The sequence below is a fragment of the Loxodonta africana genome, chromosome 14, assembly GCF_030014295.1.
Source record: "Loxodonta africana isolate mLoxAfr1 chromosome 14, mLoxAfr1.hap2, whole genome shotgun sequence".
Taxonomy (NCBI): domain Eukaryota; kingdom Metazoa; phylum Chordata; class Mammalia; order Proboscidea; family Elephantidae; genus Loxodonta; species Loxodonta africana.
In genome coordinates, this window is record NC_087355.1 from 22,174,411 (window position 1) to 22,188,666 (window position 14,256).

Consider the following 14,256-nt stretch of genomic DNA (forward strand, 5'->3'; position numbering starts at 1 on the left):
AGGGAAGTTTTGTGTCAGGAGTTCTTCAACTATTTTCTCTGTGTTTTCTGTCCCCCCTCCCTGTTCTGGGACTCCAATCACTCGCAAGTTATCCTTCTTGATAGAGTCCCACATGATTCTTAGGGTTTCTTCATTTTTTTTAATTCTTTTATCTGATTTTTTTCCAGCTATGTTGGTGTTGTTTCCCTGGTCCTCCAGAAGTCCCAGTCTACATTCTAATTGCTCGAGTCTGCTCCTCTGACTTTCTATTGCGTTGTCAAATTCTGTAATTTTATTGTTAATCTTTTGGATTTCTACATGCTGTCTCTCTATGGATTCTTGCAACTTGTTAATTTTTCCACTATGTTCTTGAATAATCTTTTTGAGTTCTTCAACAGTTTTATCAGTGTGTTCCTTGGCTTTTTCTGCATTTATCCTAATTTCATTCGTGATATCTTTAAGCATTTTGTAAATTAGTTTTTTATATTCTGTATCTGATAATTCCAGGATTGTATCTTCATTTGGGAAAGATTTTGATTCTTTTGTTTGGGGGGTTGGAGAAGCTGTCATGGTCTGTTTCTTTATGTGGTTTGATATGGACTGCTGTCTCCGAGCCATCACTGGGAAACTGGTGCGCTGGCTCCTAGTTCTGAAAACAGTCGCTGTCTGCCCGTATTTGTTCGTCCTCCGTCTCTAAGTCTGTGCTTGTTGTTCAGAGTTCATAGATTGTTATGTATGTGATCGATTCCCTTGTTTTTCCGAGTCTTTGTTGCAAGAGGGATCCGCGGGAGCGTCCACCTAGTCCGCCATCTTGGCCCCCTGCATCTCCAGCTCTAATTTTTATTATTTGTTTTCTTCTTCTTTTGTTGCTCACTTTCTGTTTGTTCAAGTTGTAGGGACAGTTCTCTGATTTTGGCTCTTTCTTCTTTTTGTATGTGTGCATTTATTGATATAAATTGGCCTCTGAGCACTGCTTTTGCTGTGTCCCAGAGGTTTTCATAGGAAGTATTTTTCATTCTCGTTGCATTCTATGAATTTCCTTATTTCCTCCTTAATGTCTTCTGTAACCCAGTCTTTTTTTCAGGAGGGTATTGTTCAGTTTCCAAGTATTTGATTTCTTTTCCCTAATTTTTCTGTTATTGATTTCCACTTTTATTGCCTTGTGGTCTGAGAAGATGCTTTGTAATATTTCGACGTTTTGGATTCTGCAAAGGTTTGTTTTATGACCTAATATGTGGTCTATTCTAGAGAATGTTCCATGTGTGCTAGAAAAAAAAAGTATACTTTGCAGCAGTTGGGTGGAGAGTTCTGTATAAGTCAATGAGGTCAAGTTGGTCGATTGTTGTAAGTAGGTCTTCCGTGTCTCTATTGAGCTTCTTACTGGATGTCCTGTCCTTCTCCGAAAGTGGTGTGTTGAAGTCTCCTACTATAATTGTGGAGGTGTCTATCTCACTTTTCAGTTCTGTTAAAATTTGATTTATGTATCTTGCAGCCCTGTCATTGGGTGCATAAATATTTAATATGGTTATATCTTCCTGGTCAATTGTCCCTTTTATCATTATATAGTGTCCTTCTTTATCCTTTGTGGTGGATTTAAGTTTAAAGTCTATTTTGTCAGAAATTAATATTGCTACTCCTCTTCTTTTTTGCTTATTGTTTGCTTGATATATTTTTTTCCATCCTTTGAGTTTTAGTTTGTTTGTGTCTCTAAGTCTAAGGTGTGTCTCTTGTAGGCAGCATATAGACGGATCGTGTTTCTTTATCCAGTCTGAGACTCTCTGTCTCTTTATTGGTGCATTTAGTCCATTCACATTCAGCGTAATTATAGATAAGTAAGTATTGTCATTTTGATGCCTTTTTATGTGTGTTCTTGACAATTTCATTTTTCCACTTACTGTTTTGTGCTGAGACGTTTTTCTTTGTAAATTGTGAGATCCTCATAGTATTTGACTTTATGTTTGCTAAGTTGTTACGTTTTTCTTGGTTTTTATTTTGAGTTATGGAGTTGTTATACCTCTTTGTGGTTACCTTAATATTTACCCCTGTTTTTCTAAGTAAAAACCTAACTTGTGTTGTCCTATATCGCCCTGCATCCCTCTCCATACGGCAGTTCTATGCCACCTGTATTTAGTCCCTCTTTTTGATTATTGTGATCTTTTACATATTGACTTCAATGATTCCCTGTTTTGAGCATTTTTTTTTTTTTTAGTTAATTTTAATTTGTTTTTGTGATTTGCCTGTTTGAGTTGATATCAGGATGTTCTGTTCTGTGACCTTGTGTTGTGCTGGTATCTGATATTATTGGTTTTCTGACCAAACAATTTCCTTTAGTATTTCTTGTAGCTTTGGTTTGGTTTTTGCAAATTCTCTAAGCTTGTGTTTATCTGTAAATATCTTAATTTCGCCTTCGTATTTCAGAGAGAGTTTTGCTGGATATATGATCCTTGGCTGGCAGTTTTTCTCCTTCAGTGCTCTGTATATGTCATCCCATTGCCTTCTTGCCTGCATGGTTTCTGCTGAGTAGTCTGAACTTATTCTTATTGATTCTCCCCTGAAGGAGACCTTTCTTTTATCCCTGGCTGCTTTTAAAATTTTCTCTTTATCTTTGGTTTTGGCAAGTTTGATGATAATATGTCTTGGTGTTTTTCTTTCTGGATTAATCTTAAATGGGGTTCGATGAGCTTCTTGGATAGATATTCTTTCGTCTTTCATGATGTCAGGGAAGTTTTCTGTCAGCAGATCTTCAACTATTTTCTCTGTGTTTTCTGTCCTCCCTCCCTGTTCTGGGACTCCAATCACACGCAAATTATCCTTCTTGATAGAGTCCCACATGATTCTTAGGGTTTTTTCATTTTTTTTTAATTCTTTTATCTGATTTTTTTTCAGCTATGTTGGTGTTAATTCCCTGGTCCTCCAGATTTCCCACTCTGCATTCTAATTGCTTGAGTCTGCTCCTCTGACTTCCTATTGTATTGTCTAATTCTGTAACTTTATTGTTAATCCTTTGGATTTCTGCATGCTGTCTCTCTATGGATTCTTGCAACTTATTAATTTTTCCACTATGTTCTTGAATAATCTTTTTGAGTTCTTCAACTGTTTTATCAGTGTGTTCCTTGGCTTTTTCTGCAGTTTGCCTTATTTCATTTCTGAGGTCATTCCTGATGTCTTGAAGCATTCTGTAAATTAGTTTTTTATATTCTGTATCTGATAATTCCAGGATTGTTATCTTCATTTGGGAAAGATTTGGATTCTTTTGTTTGGGGGGTTGTAGAAGCTGTCATGGTCCGCTTTTTTATGTGGTTTGATATCGACTGCTGTCTGCGAGCCATCACTAAGATATTGTAGTGATTTATTCTATATTTGCTTCTATATTTGCTCACTGAGTCTCATCTTGTTTTGTTTTCTTTCAGTATATGTGGATTGGCTACTAGATTGTGCTGTCTTGATTGTTGTAGCCCTCGACTTACTTATGACCTATTACCAGCTGGTTTGGGCTGTTGCCAGATATATATGCCTGAGTCTATTCACTATTCTTGTGTAGAATCTGATTTTGGGTCCTCAAGTGTGTGCTGCACCCTATCACCTATCCACCTTGAGAAGTAGTGGTGATAGTTGTGTGCACCAGATTCTATCAGCAGCTAGGGTTCACACTCCAGGGGGGGCAGGATGCTGACAGGCTTCCCCCAAGTGTCAGTGAGGTAGGTGTGTCTCTATTCCTAGAGCACCTTGGTGGGAGGGCTCTGCAGCTGTACCATAGGCCCCCAATGCAAGTACCTCTACAGATTGGTAGGTGTCACCCTCCTTAGACCCCTAAGGCAAGAGGCTAGGTGGTCTGGGGGGAGCTTCAGCCCTCAGTTTCCTGTTGTGGGTCAGTTAGGGCTCTGTTGAATAAGCAGAGATATCAGACCTGGGAAACTTGTTTTTCCAGTAATTCCGCTAAAAAAAAAATGCAATCAGATCCCTATCAGAAATGCCTTCGCATTATAATAGCCACCTTGTTCCCTGTAGGGATGAAAGCCCGAGATATGGATCATGTATGCTTGGCTGGAGCTGCTTCTGTGTTTTTAGTCCAATTAGGGAAGGATTTTTGGTCCCTGGGTTTTTTGTGGTTGCTTCTCTCAGGCTGGAAGAATGGGTTAGGAAAAGACCAAAAAAAAAAGGAAAAGAAAAGCCACGGAGCCGGAGCCGTTCTCCCTCTTGCTCAGGAAATTCCAATGTTAATGAAGCCGCCTGGGAAGGGGAGGGGAGGGTTCAGGAAAACAGGAGAGAGTAGCACCCCAGGATATAGCCAAAGTTGCTTATCTTGCTTGGGATGACTATTTTATCTGAGATTCCCGAGGGGCCTGTCGCCTATGTGTGCTGGCTGGGTAGAGATTGCCCCCGAGGGTCTGGCCCGCACAAGCCGCAGTCAGTTCCTCCGCTGTCAGTCCAAAGCCCAGCATCAAGGTTCCCCTGCTGGAACGCTGCACTCTCGGCTCCAAAATCAGTCACTGCCTCCCGGGGACTTCTTATCCCACCAGCCGCGTCGCCGCGCTGTCCCTGGAGACTGGCTGGGCCCCCTCCTGGCGTTAGTTCAGGGGAGTAGGGCTTCGCCCCTTGTTTGCGCCTTGAGAGGATGCCGTGCTCAGCTCTCCCCTGCGCCCAGTCCTAAGCCTGGCGCCAAGGTTCCCCGACTGGGATGCTGCACTCCCGGCTCCAAAACCAGTCACTGCCTCCCAGCGACTTCTCCTCCTGGCAGCCCCGTTGCTGCGCCGGCCACGCAGACCAGCTAGGCCCCCTCCCGGGGTCAGTTCAGGGGGGTAGGGCTGCGCCGTGTGTTTGTGCCGTGAGAGGATGCCTTGCTCCGCTCTCCCCTGCACCCAGTCCTAAGCCCGGCACCAAGGTTACCTGACTGGGACGCTGGTTCCAGGCTCCGAAAATAGTCGCTGCTTCCCCGTAGTGGTTCATTCTCTGTCTCTGTCACTCAGGTCAACTCTTTAAATCTGTGTTTGTTGTTCAGGGTTTGTAGATTGTCGTGTATGTGATTGATTCACTTGTTTTTCTGAGTCTTTGTTGCAAGAGGGATCCGAGGTAGTGTCTACCTAGTCAGCCATCTTGGCCCCCCTCCTCCCAATAGTATTTTTATATATTAAAAATAGAAAGCATATGCTAGCCAAGGCTTTTATGATTTTTAAGATTAAAGGCACTGAATGACCAGAAGAACACTTATTACATAATCTCTCACGTTGCACTGGGAATAATGGTAACTTCTAAGCTATTACATTGACTACAAGAACATATTTCTTGATTTTTTTTTTTTGTAATTAATCCATTTAATCCTTCAAGAAAATATTATTCTGTCCCAGGACTATACTAGATGCTGGCTTTGGCTACTGAAAAAAGTGATACTTCCTTTGACTTGTGGTCCCTAGTTTTGGCTCATCCACAATTGTGCCAATTTCATTTATATGATGAGCTTAATATAAACTATAAAGCAAGCTTATGAACAAGAGTCATTTGTTATATTCTGCTCCCCACTTTTCCTGTAATCCAGCTGGGGAGGCCTGCAAATGGCCAGCAGTATAAGAAGTTGCTACACGGTAAATTAAAAATAGGGCAAACACAACAGGATTTAGTTCTTCTAAGGGATTAAAAAAATGAGGCAAAAGAAGATGAAGAAGAGAAGGTCAAGAAAGATGAGGAAGAAGAAGTTTAGTCTCAGGCCTACCTAGAAACTGGTTAAACCAAACAAAACGACTTCCATTTCTATGACTTTTCTGTTTAGGAAGAAAGTTACAGGGCAGGCCACAATTTCTGAAACAGGATATAGAAAGAAACATCCATAAAGTAAAACTATAATTAGATTTGTGTGATCAGGGGCCCATACCTGAGTTCAGACTCCATTTTTATTAAAAGTTTAAGATCTGCTTTAAAAAGAATGCAGCTTCTGACCTCTGTAATTTTCCACTGTACCCTGCAAAACAAGGTCTCTACATAGAGCACTGGTGGAACAGTGGTTAAACATTCTACTGCTAACCAAATGTCGGCAGTTCATATTCACCAGCCACTCTTTGGAAATCCTATGCAGCAGATCTACTGCGTCCTAGAGGGTCGCTATGAGTTGGAATCAACTCAACGTCAGTGGGACTGGTTTTGGTTTTATACATAACTTAGGAAATGTTTTTCTCTGTCGTTAAGCTAAGAAAGGATGTTGGAAGAGCATTCTGGAGGGGCCTTGACACAGATGGCTTATCAAAAATCTCCTGTACAAGCAGCCCTCAGAAAATGTTTTGCCCAAGTTATTATTTTGAGAGAATGCTCTCCCTGGCATAGAAGAGGGTTCTGTCTAAAGTATAGGTATGACTCCAGTTTGTGTTAAGATTCTTTTCTGCTTTAATATATAACTTATAACTACAGGATAGAAATGTTTATAAGACATTGTGCAAATTAAGCATATCAAAAACCAAACCAAACCCGTTACCGTCGAGTCAATTCCAACTGATAGCGACCCTATAGGACAGAGTAGAACTGCCCTATAGAGTTTCCAAGGAGCACCTGGTAGATTCAAACTGCTGACCTTTTAGTTAGCAGCTGTAGCACTTAACCACTACACCACCAGGGTTTCCAAATTAAGCATAGGCTATTTTTTTTATGCTAAATAATATAGCTTTGCTTGTCCTCATTTTGCTTACACAGATGCTCCAGGAAACGTGTCTTTAGTGGTTAGCTGATTCTCAGAAAATGCCCCTTAGTCACACTTGCCCAGCAACATATGTTTTTAAAACTTGTATTTTTCCATTTTTTTTTTTTATGTCTCTACTGATGTTAAATGTCAACAAATCATATTTCATACTGTAAAGGTCTCCATTCTTGTGATTTTTGCCTTTATTAACATTTGTTGGGATGAGTTCTGGGGAACACTTAGTAAATTTCTCTCTTGGCCCCGTGTTTCCCCAATTCATGAATTGTATTAACCTCAATAAAACTCTCTGCTTTAATTTTATAGAGACACAAGTTGTGGTCTTTGACATTTTTTGGTGCAGTCAGCAGGATACAATGTTGTCTTACCAGTGGTGGCCCTGAGGAGTACGGTACTCAGAACTTCGGTGCTCACGTGAGCCCTTTGAACTCATCCATCTTCGTGGACGTGCCGGGAGTCATCCCAGGTAAGCACTCTCACGTTGAACTCTGCTCTCTTTGCATAGAGTTCTATTGCTGGCTTTCTTTTCCACTTTCATTTTCAGTTTATGCTTTGAACATTTTGATGAGTTCACAGCCAAATAAAGTTTAGTGGGGACTGTTTCCACACAATGTCTCAGCCCATTAGGTTTGAACTCACCTTTTCTTCTTAAAGTGTACATTAATGTTTCGGTGCACATTCAGGTTTTGATGCACATCCAGGTTTCAGTGCAGTGACAGTGGGGTTCCACTAACATGTGCAAATTCACTGTTTTAGTAAAATGTGGAATGCCAGTTTAAAGGACTCAGCAGAGCTGCCTTCAGGGACCCCAGCCACTTATACAAGCATTTTTGTCTTTGTACTTGTTTGTTCCTGGATTGTTGCCATCCTTTTATTAAAGACAGTTTAGATAATCAGTGACTACTCTGGGGCTCCTTTGACCTACATAAATTAGTTTTCCTGCACAGTAAATTGGAAAAGAAAGGCTCTTGAAACACAATGGGATACCTATTTCGATTGGTATTGAAGCCTATAAAAGACACCAACAAAGTAAAATCGCTTAATGACTACAATGACAATTGGAACAGAATTGAGAACCCGATGTAAATCCATCCACCTTTGGTCACCTGATCTTCGACAAGGGCCCAAAGCCCATTAAATGGGGAAAAGATAGTCTTTTTAACAAATACCTAAAAACAAATGGTGCTGACAAAACTGGACGTCCATCTGCAAAAAAACAAGACCCAAATCTCATGCCACATGCAACTCAAAATAGATCAAAGACCTAAATATAGAGCCAAAAACTATGAAGTTCACAGATGAAAAAACTGGATCAACACTAGAGGCCCTAGTACACGGAATTAACAGGATTTTTTTTTTAACCACAACCGACGACACACAAAATACAGAAGACAAGCTAGATAGCTGGGATCGTCCAAAAATTAAACACTTATGCTCATCAAAAGACTTCACCAAAAGAGTAAAAAGATAACCTACAGATGGGGAAAAAAAATTGGCTATTACAAATCAGACAAAGGTCCAATCTCTAAAATCTACAAGAAAATCCAACACTTCTACAACAAAAAGACAAATAATCCAATTAAAAAATGGGCAAAGGAAATGAACAGACACTTCACCAAAGGAGACATTCAAGCAGCCAACAGACACATGAGGAAATGCTTGTGATCACTAGCCATTAGAGAAATGCAAATCAAAACCACAATGAGATACCATCTCACCCCAGCATTACTGGCATGAATCAAAACAACAGGAAATAACAAATGTTGGAGAGACTGTGGGGAGATCAAACTCTTATGCACTGCTGGTGGGAATGCAAAATGATACAACCATTTTGGAAAACAATATAGCACTTCCTTACCTAGAAATAGAAATATGATCCAACAATCCCACTCCTAGGAATATATCCTAGAGAAATAAGAGTCATCACATGAATAGACATATGTACACCCATGTTCACTACAGCATTGTTCACAATAGCAAAAAGATGGAAACAACCTAGATGCCCATCAACAGACGAATGTATAAACACACTGTGGTACATACACACAATGGAATATTATGCAATGATAAAGAACAATGATGAATCTGTGAAGCATCTCATAACATGGATGAATCTGGAGGGCATTATGCTGAGTGAAATAAGTTCATCACAGAAGGGCAAATATTGTATGAGACAACTACTGTAAAAATTCATGAAAAGGTTTACACACACAAAAAAGCAATCTTTGATGGTTATGAGGAAGGGGAGGGGTGGAGATGGAAAAACACTAAATAGACAATAGATACTACCACTTTGGGGAAGGATAAGACAGTACACAATACTGGGGAAGCAAGCACAACCTGTACAAGTCAAGGTCATGGAAGCTCCATAGACACATCCAAACTCCCTGCAGGACTGAATTGCTGGGCTGAGGGCTGTGGGGACCATGGTCTCGGGGAAAATCTAGTTCAAATGGCATGACATGGTTTATAAAGAAAATGTTCTACATTCTACTTTAGTGAGTAGTGTCTGGGGTCTTAAAAGCCTGAGAGCAGCCATCTAGGATATTCCACTGGTTTCACCCATTTGGGAGCAAGGAAGCATGAAGAAAACTAAAGATAGAAGGGAAAGATTAGTCCAAAGGACTAATGGACCACATCTACCACAGTCTCCACCAGGCTGAGCCCAGAACAACTAGATGGTGCCTGGCTACCACCACTGACTGCTCTGACAGGGATCACAATAGAGGGGCACAGATAGAGCTGGAAAAAAATGTAGAACAAAATTCTAACTCAAAAAGAAAGACCAGACTTGCTGGCCTGACAGAGACTGGAGAAACTCTCAGAGTATGGCCCCTGGACACCGTTTCAGCTCAGTAATGAAGTCACTCCTGAGGTTCACCCTCCAGCCAAAGGCTGAACAGGCCCATAAAACAAAATGTGACTCAAGAGGCACACCAGCCCCGGGGCAAGGACTAGAAAGCAGGAGGGGACAAGAAAGCTGGTGATAGGGAGCCCAAGGTCAAGAAGGGAGAGTGTCGACATGTCCTGGGGTTGTTAACCAATGTCATAAAACATTATGTGCACTGCTTAATGAGAAACTAGTTTGTTCTGTAAACCAACATTTAAAGCACAATAATAAAATAAAGGGTTGTCAAACTCAAAAAAAAAATTGCTTCCTTACAAAATACTTTTCTAAATTGACAGAACAAAATAAATAATTAAAATCTAAAGAATCTTCAGCTGCTCCCTTTGCTCGTCCAGCAGCAGTTTCCTTTATCCTCCCCTACTTTCTTACTCTTATGGAAATACTTTGTCTGAGCTACCCTAAGGAATCAGCAGAAGAACAATTAAATAACTCATCTTTGCTGATCTTCCTGAAATGCATTTCAAGACAAAATGTCCAGGGGAACCTAAGAAGCCTCCAAAAATTATTTTCTCGCCTTGGTCCAAAGCTGAGCTTCACAATAAAAGAATTCCCCAAACTGTGTGAAGACCTTTGAAGATTTAAGAATGTATATGAATTTTTTGGCACACTGGTGGCACAGTGGTTAAATGCTCAGCTGCTAATCAAAAGGTCAGCAGTTCAAATCTACCAGTTGCTCCTCGGAAACACTGTGGGGCAGTTCTACACTGTCCTGTAGAGTAACTATGCATGGGAATTGACTCGATGGCAACGGGTTTGGTTTTGGTTTTCTGAGCCCAGGATATCAGGTTTATATAAATTATTACACATGTTAGTGGGACCTGGAGATTCCCAAATATCCAGAGAGATCTTTAGTCATGGGAGCAATTATCTCTCGGGCTGAATTGGTAAACTGGGCTAAGAATGTAGCTAGAGATCTTTTAAATGCTATCCCCAAAGTACTCTCTAGAAAAATAGACTGGGCAAAAGTTCAGAGTTGTAACCAGGAAAAAGATGAGAGTATAATTATTGGGATCGGTTAACAAATGTTTTTGCTGAACACTCTGGATAAGTCATGGAGGAGGAAGGGGCTGAAATTGCTTTCAACACCATGTTCACAAATAGAGGCTACACCCAAAATTGTCTGAGTTAGTTAAACATCACAGACTGGACTGGGAAACTGTTCTTATCACAGAATTGACTAACCTGGCTATAACTTGCTCAGGTTCTAAAACAAAAAAACAATCCAAACAAAACAAATTAATGTCGCTGCTGTTGCAACAACTGCAAGCCAGCCTGCACCCTCCACCACTGGGTCAAAGGAAAACTCCAAGAAACAATGAGTCCAGGACTTGAGTCTGCCTCTGCTGTAAAAATCCCAGACACTTTAGGAAAGATTTATAAAACTGAAAATTAAATTGAACAACTTGCCATCAAATGGAGCCCATTTTAAAATCAAATGGGATAGCTCTGGGGATGATATGGGAGCTTTTCCAATGGTGGCTTTAAATTCTCAAAGGTAAACAAATATTCAGGTTAATGGAGAAACTTGTAAATCTTTAATTGATACTGGTGTCACACTGTCAGCTATACACCCCACAAGTTTACAACAGCCGCTGCCTTGGAGTACTCAGATGTCTAAAGTTGTGGGGGTAGCTAATCAAGCACACAGAGTGACTCATTCTTATCTTGTCGCTATTTCTTTAGACCCTATCCAGGGCTTACATCCCTTTTTACTTAGTGACAGAATTCCAGTGAACCTGATAGGGGGAGACTTATCTAAATGAAAATATTCAATTTAATGAAGAAGGGGAGATGTTACTAGAGCTTCCTGACAACTATCACGAAGATGAAGAATCCTCCAGAGAGTAAGATTTTTGCTATTTGCAAGCTCTTACTTAGTCTGCCCCTCCTGGAACACAGTTCTTTTGCTTCTTCCACTCTCTTAGATTGACTCTCTTTAATACCAGAAACCCTATGGACTACTACTTCCACTGATGTCGGTCGGGTGCTCTCAGTAGACCCTATCAAGATCCAAATTCCCAACTCTAAGCCTTTGCCTAGAATTTCTCAGTATCCCTTAATACTCCAGCCTTAGAGTTCCCTAATTACAACCTGGATTTTTCATTTTTTCTACATGAGGTTTCTCGGAATACCTTAGAAGTCAGAAACATGGGGGACAACAAAGACCTGTTGGATACTACGGCTTACAACTAGATTCAGTTCCTAGGGACTACCCCCTCCCCCTTGTCTTCGGGCTGTAGCTGCCACCATTAAGTTGTTAGAAACTACAGCACAGTGTTAGAAAATTTTCTTGATGTTTATGTACCCCATACAGTGTCTGCAATTCTGAATTCCACCCTAGCTCAACACCTTTGAGCCAGCAGAATGACTTCTTATGAGATCCTCCTCCTAGCTGCCTCTGACGTCTGACTACCCACCATGACTTCTTTGAACCCTGCTACTCTTTTGCTTTTTCCAAGTGATGAAGATCATCCTTCCCATGACTGTTTAGATTTAACAGACTTTTAGTTCTCCAGAATGATTTATAAGAAACCCCTCTTGCAATCCCAGATCTAGATTTATGTGTTGGTAGGTTGTATTTAAAACTTAATCCTAATAGTACCAATTACCAAGAAGGATATGCTGTTACCACCTCCACTGAAATTCTTGAGAGCGTCGCCTCCCTGAAGTCACTTCGGCTCAACAAGCTGAATTGACAGCACTCACGAGGGCTTGCAAATTGGCTTCTGGACAGTTGGTAAATATATACACAGATTCAAGGTATAGTTTCTGATTTCCCATGATTTTGGGATGCTGTAGAAACAAAGGGGGTTCCTAATGTCTTCAGGGACTGAAATTAAAAATGGCCCCTTAGTAGCCAACCTCTTGGAAGCCATTTTGCTCCCCTCTGAGATTGTTGTAATTAAAATACAGGCTAACCAACCAAAAGGAGTTCCCCAAACTGAAGAAATAAAAGGAAGTAACCTGGCCAATAGAGTTCCACGCAGCCCACTTCCTAGCCACTTCTCATTAATAATGTTCTCATTCACAATCCAATGGTCTTAATGAATGTCTTATTCACGACCATGATAAAAAGACAGGAAACAAGGCAACCAAACAACAGCCTCACAAATTGTTCTGCCTCCACTAAGATTTAAAAAACAACATAAAAGCTTTGATTTTCATTCTGCTTTAGAGCTACTTTTTAAATGTCAGCAAATAACTCCTGAAGAAGAGATAAAAACTTGGGAGAGATGCTGGCTGCTCTCAAAACCCAACTACCCAGTTGTGGATAGGACCTGATGATAAAATTGTCCCACTCCATTTTTACATGTTCCTATAATTAAGAATTATCATGAGTATCTACATTTGGAAAAAAAAAAAAAAGGAGAAACAACAAGGGATGAACTGATTAGAACTTTGAAACACTACTGGTCCCAGAAAAAAACCAATACATACTACTGGTAGGTACATTTTAATGAAATAGTTTATCATGGTATATCTCATTGTCCTCCCTGCTCTTGTCACAACATCTCAGCTTCTATGTTTGTTTCCATGCATTGGGACATCATTTTAGATGATGAGCAACCTTTAATGCACTTATAGAGACTTGCAACCCCAGTGAGGTTTCCTTGGGAGACCTCTCTAAACATCAAAAATCAGCTCCCTATGACAAAATAGAGAAGTGGAAAAAAACATGGCTGTTCCCAATGCTCCACTTGTAGGATACAGATAGGACCCAATTAGTGCCCTGTTCTTCCTAAATCCTTACAGATTCCCATGATGGAAACATTATACATGAATAGTCATTTAGGGACTGAAAAGGTTATGAATATTTTAAAGAAATAATGATGGCAGCATTCTTCAAGGCTGTTGACCTTGTTGCTTCCCAGTACCCCACTTGTGCTCAACTTAATTCAGGAAACCCTACAAGGCTTCACCTGGGAGGTATCCTCTGCCTTCAGGACACATGTTTGACGGCAAATTAATTTCATTCAACTTCCACCCTCAAGTGGCTATAAATTTGTATTGGCAATGATATGTAGATTTTCTTACTGGGTGGAAGCCTTTCCTAGCTGCCAGGTCACTACCACACTTATGGCCGAAAAACTTATCGGCCATATTATCCCCACTGGGGGGGCCCCAAGAATCCTCTGTAGTGACCGAGAAACACAATTTACTGGGCAAATGATTAAAAAAAATATGCGAAATTTTTCCATTTTTTTCAATGTCTTCACTTCCCTTACCATCTTCAATCTTCTGACTTGGTAGAAAGGACCAATGGCATAATAAAACCCCAACTGGCCAAACTTTAGAGGTTTTTGCAAATACCTTGGACTAAGGTATTACATTTAGTCCTTTTAAATTTCAGGTCCACTCCATTTGGGCCACATAAATTAACTCTACATGAAATTATTACTGGACAGCCTATAAAACAAACAAAAAAAAAACCCACTGCCGTCGAGTTGATTCCGACTCATAGCGACCCTACAGGACAGAGCAGAACTGCCCCATAGAGTTTCCAAGGAGCGCCTGGTGGATTTGAACCGCCAACCTCTTAGTTAACAGCTGTAGCACTTAACTACTATGCCACCAGGGTTTTCAAGCCTATAGCCCTTCCTTATTGGTCAACATGCTCTGACTCTAATTTGATTCAATATTTTAAAGAATACTTCTGACAAGTCAAAGAAGCCTTTAATACTCAGAAACT

At 40.5% G+C, this 14,256-nt stretch overlaps 1 protein-coding gene across 10 annotated transcripts in view; it reads right to left on the reverse strand.

Moving 5' to 3' along the window:
• EYA1 (EYA transcriptional coactivator and phosphatase 1) overlaps positions 1-14,256 on the reverse strand; it is a 439,803-nt gene that overhangs the window by 337,711 nt on the left and 87,836 nt on the right. The window lies entirely within an intron of this gene.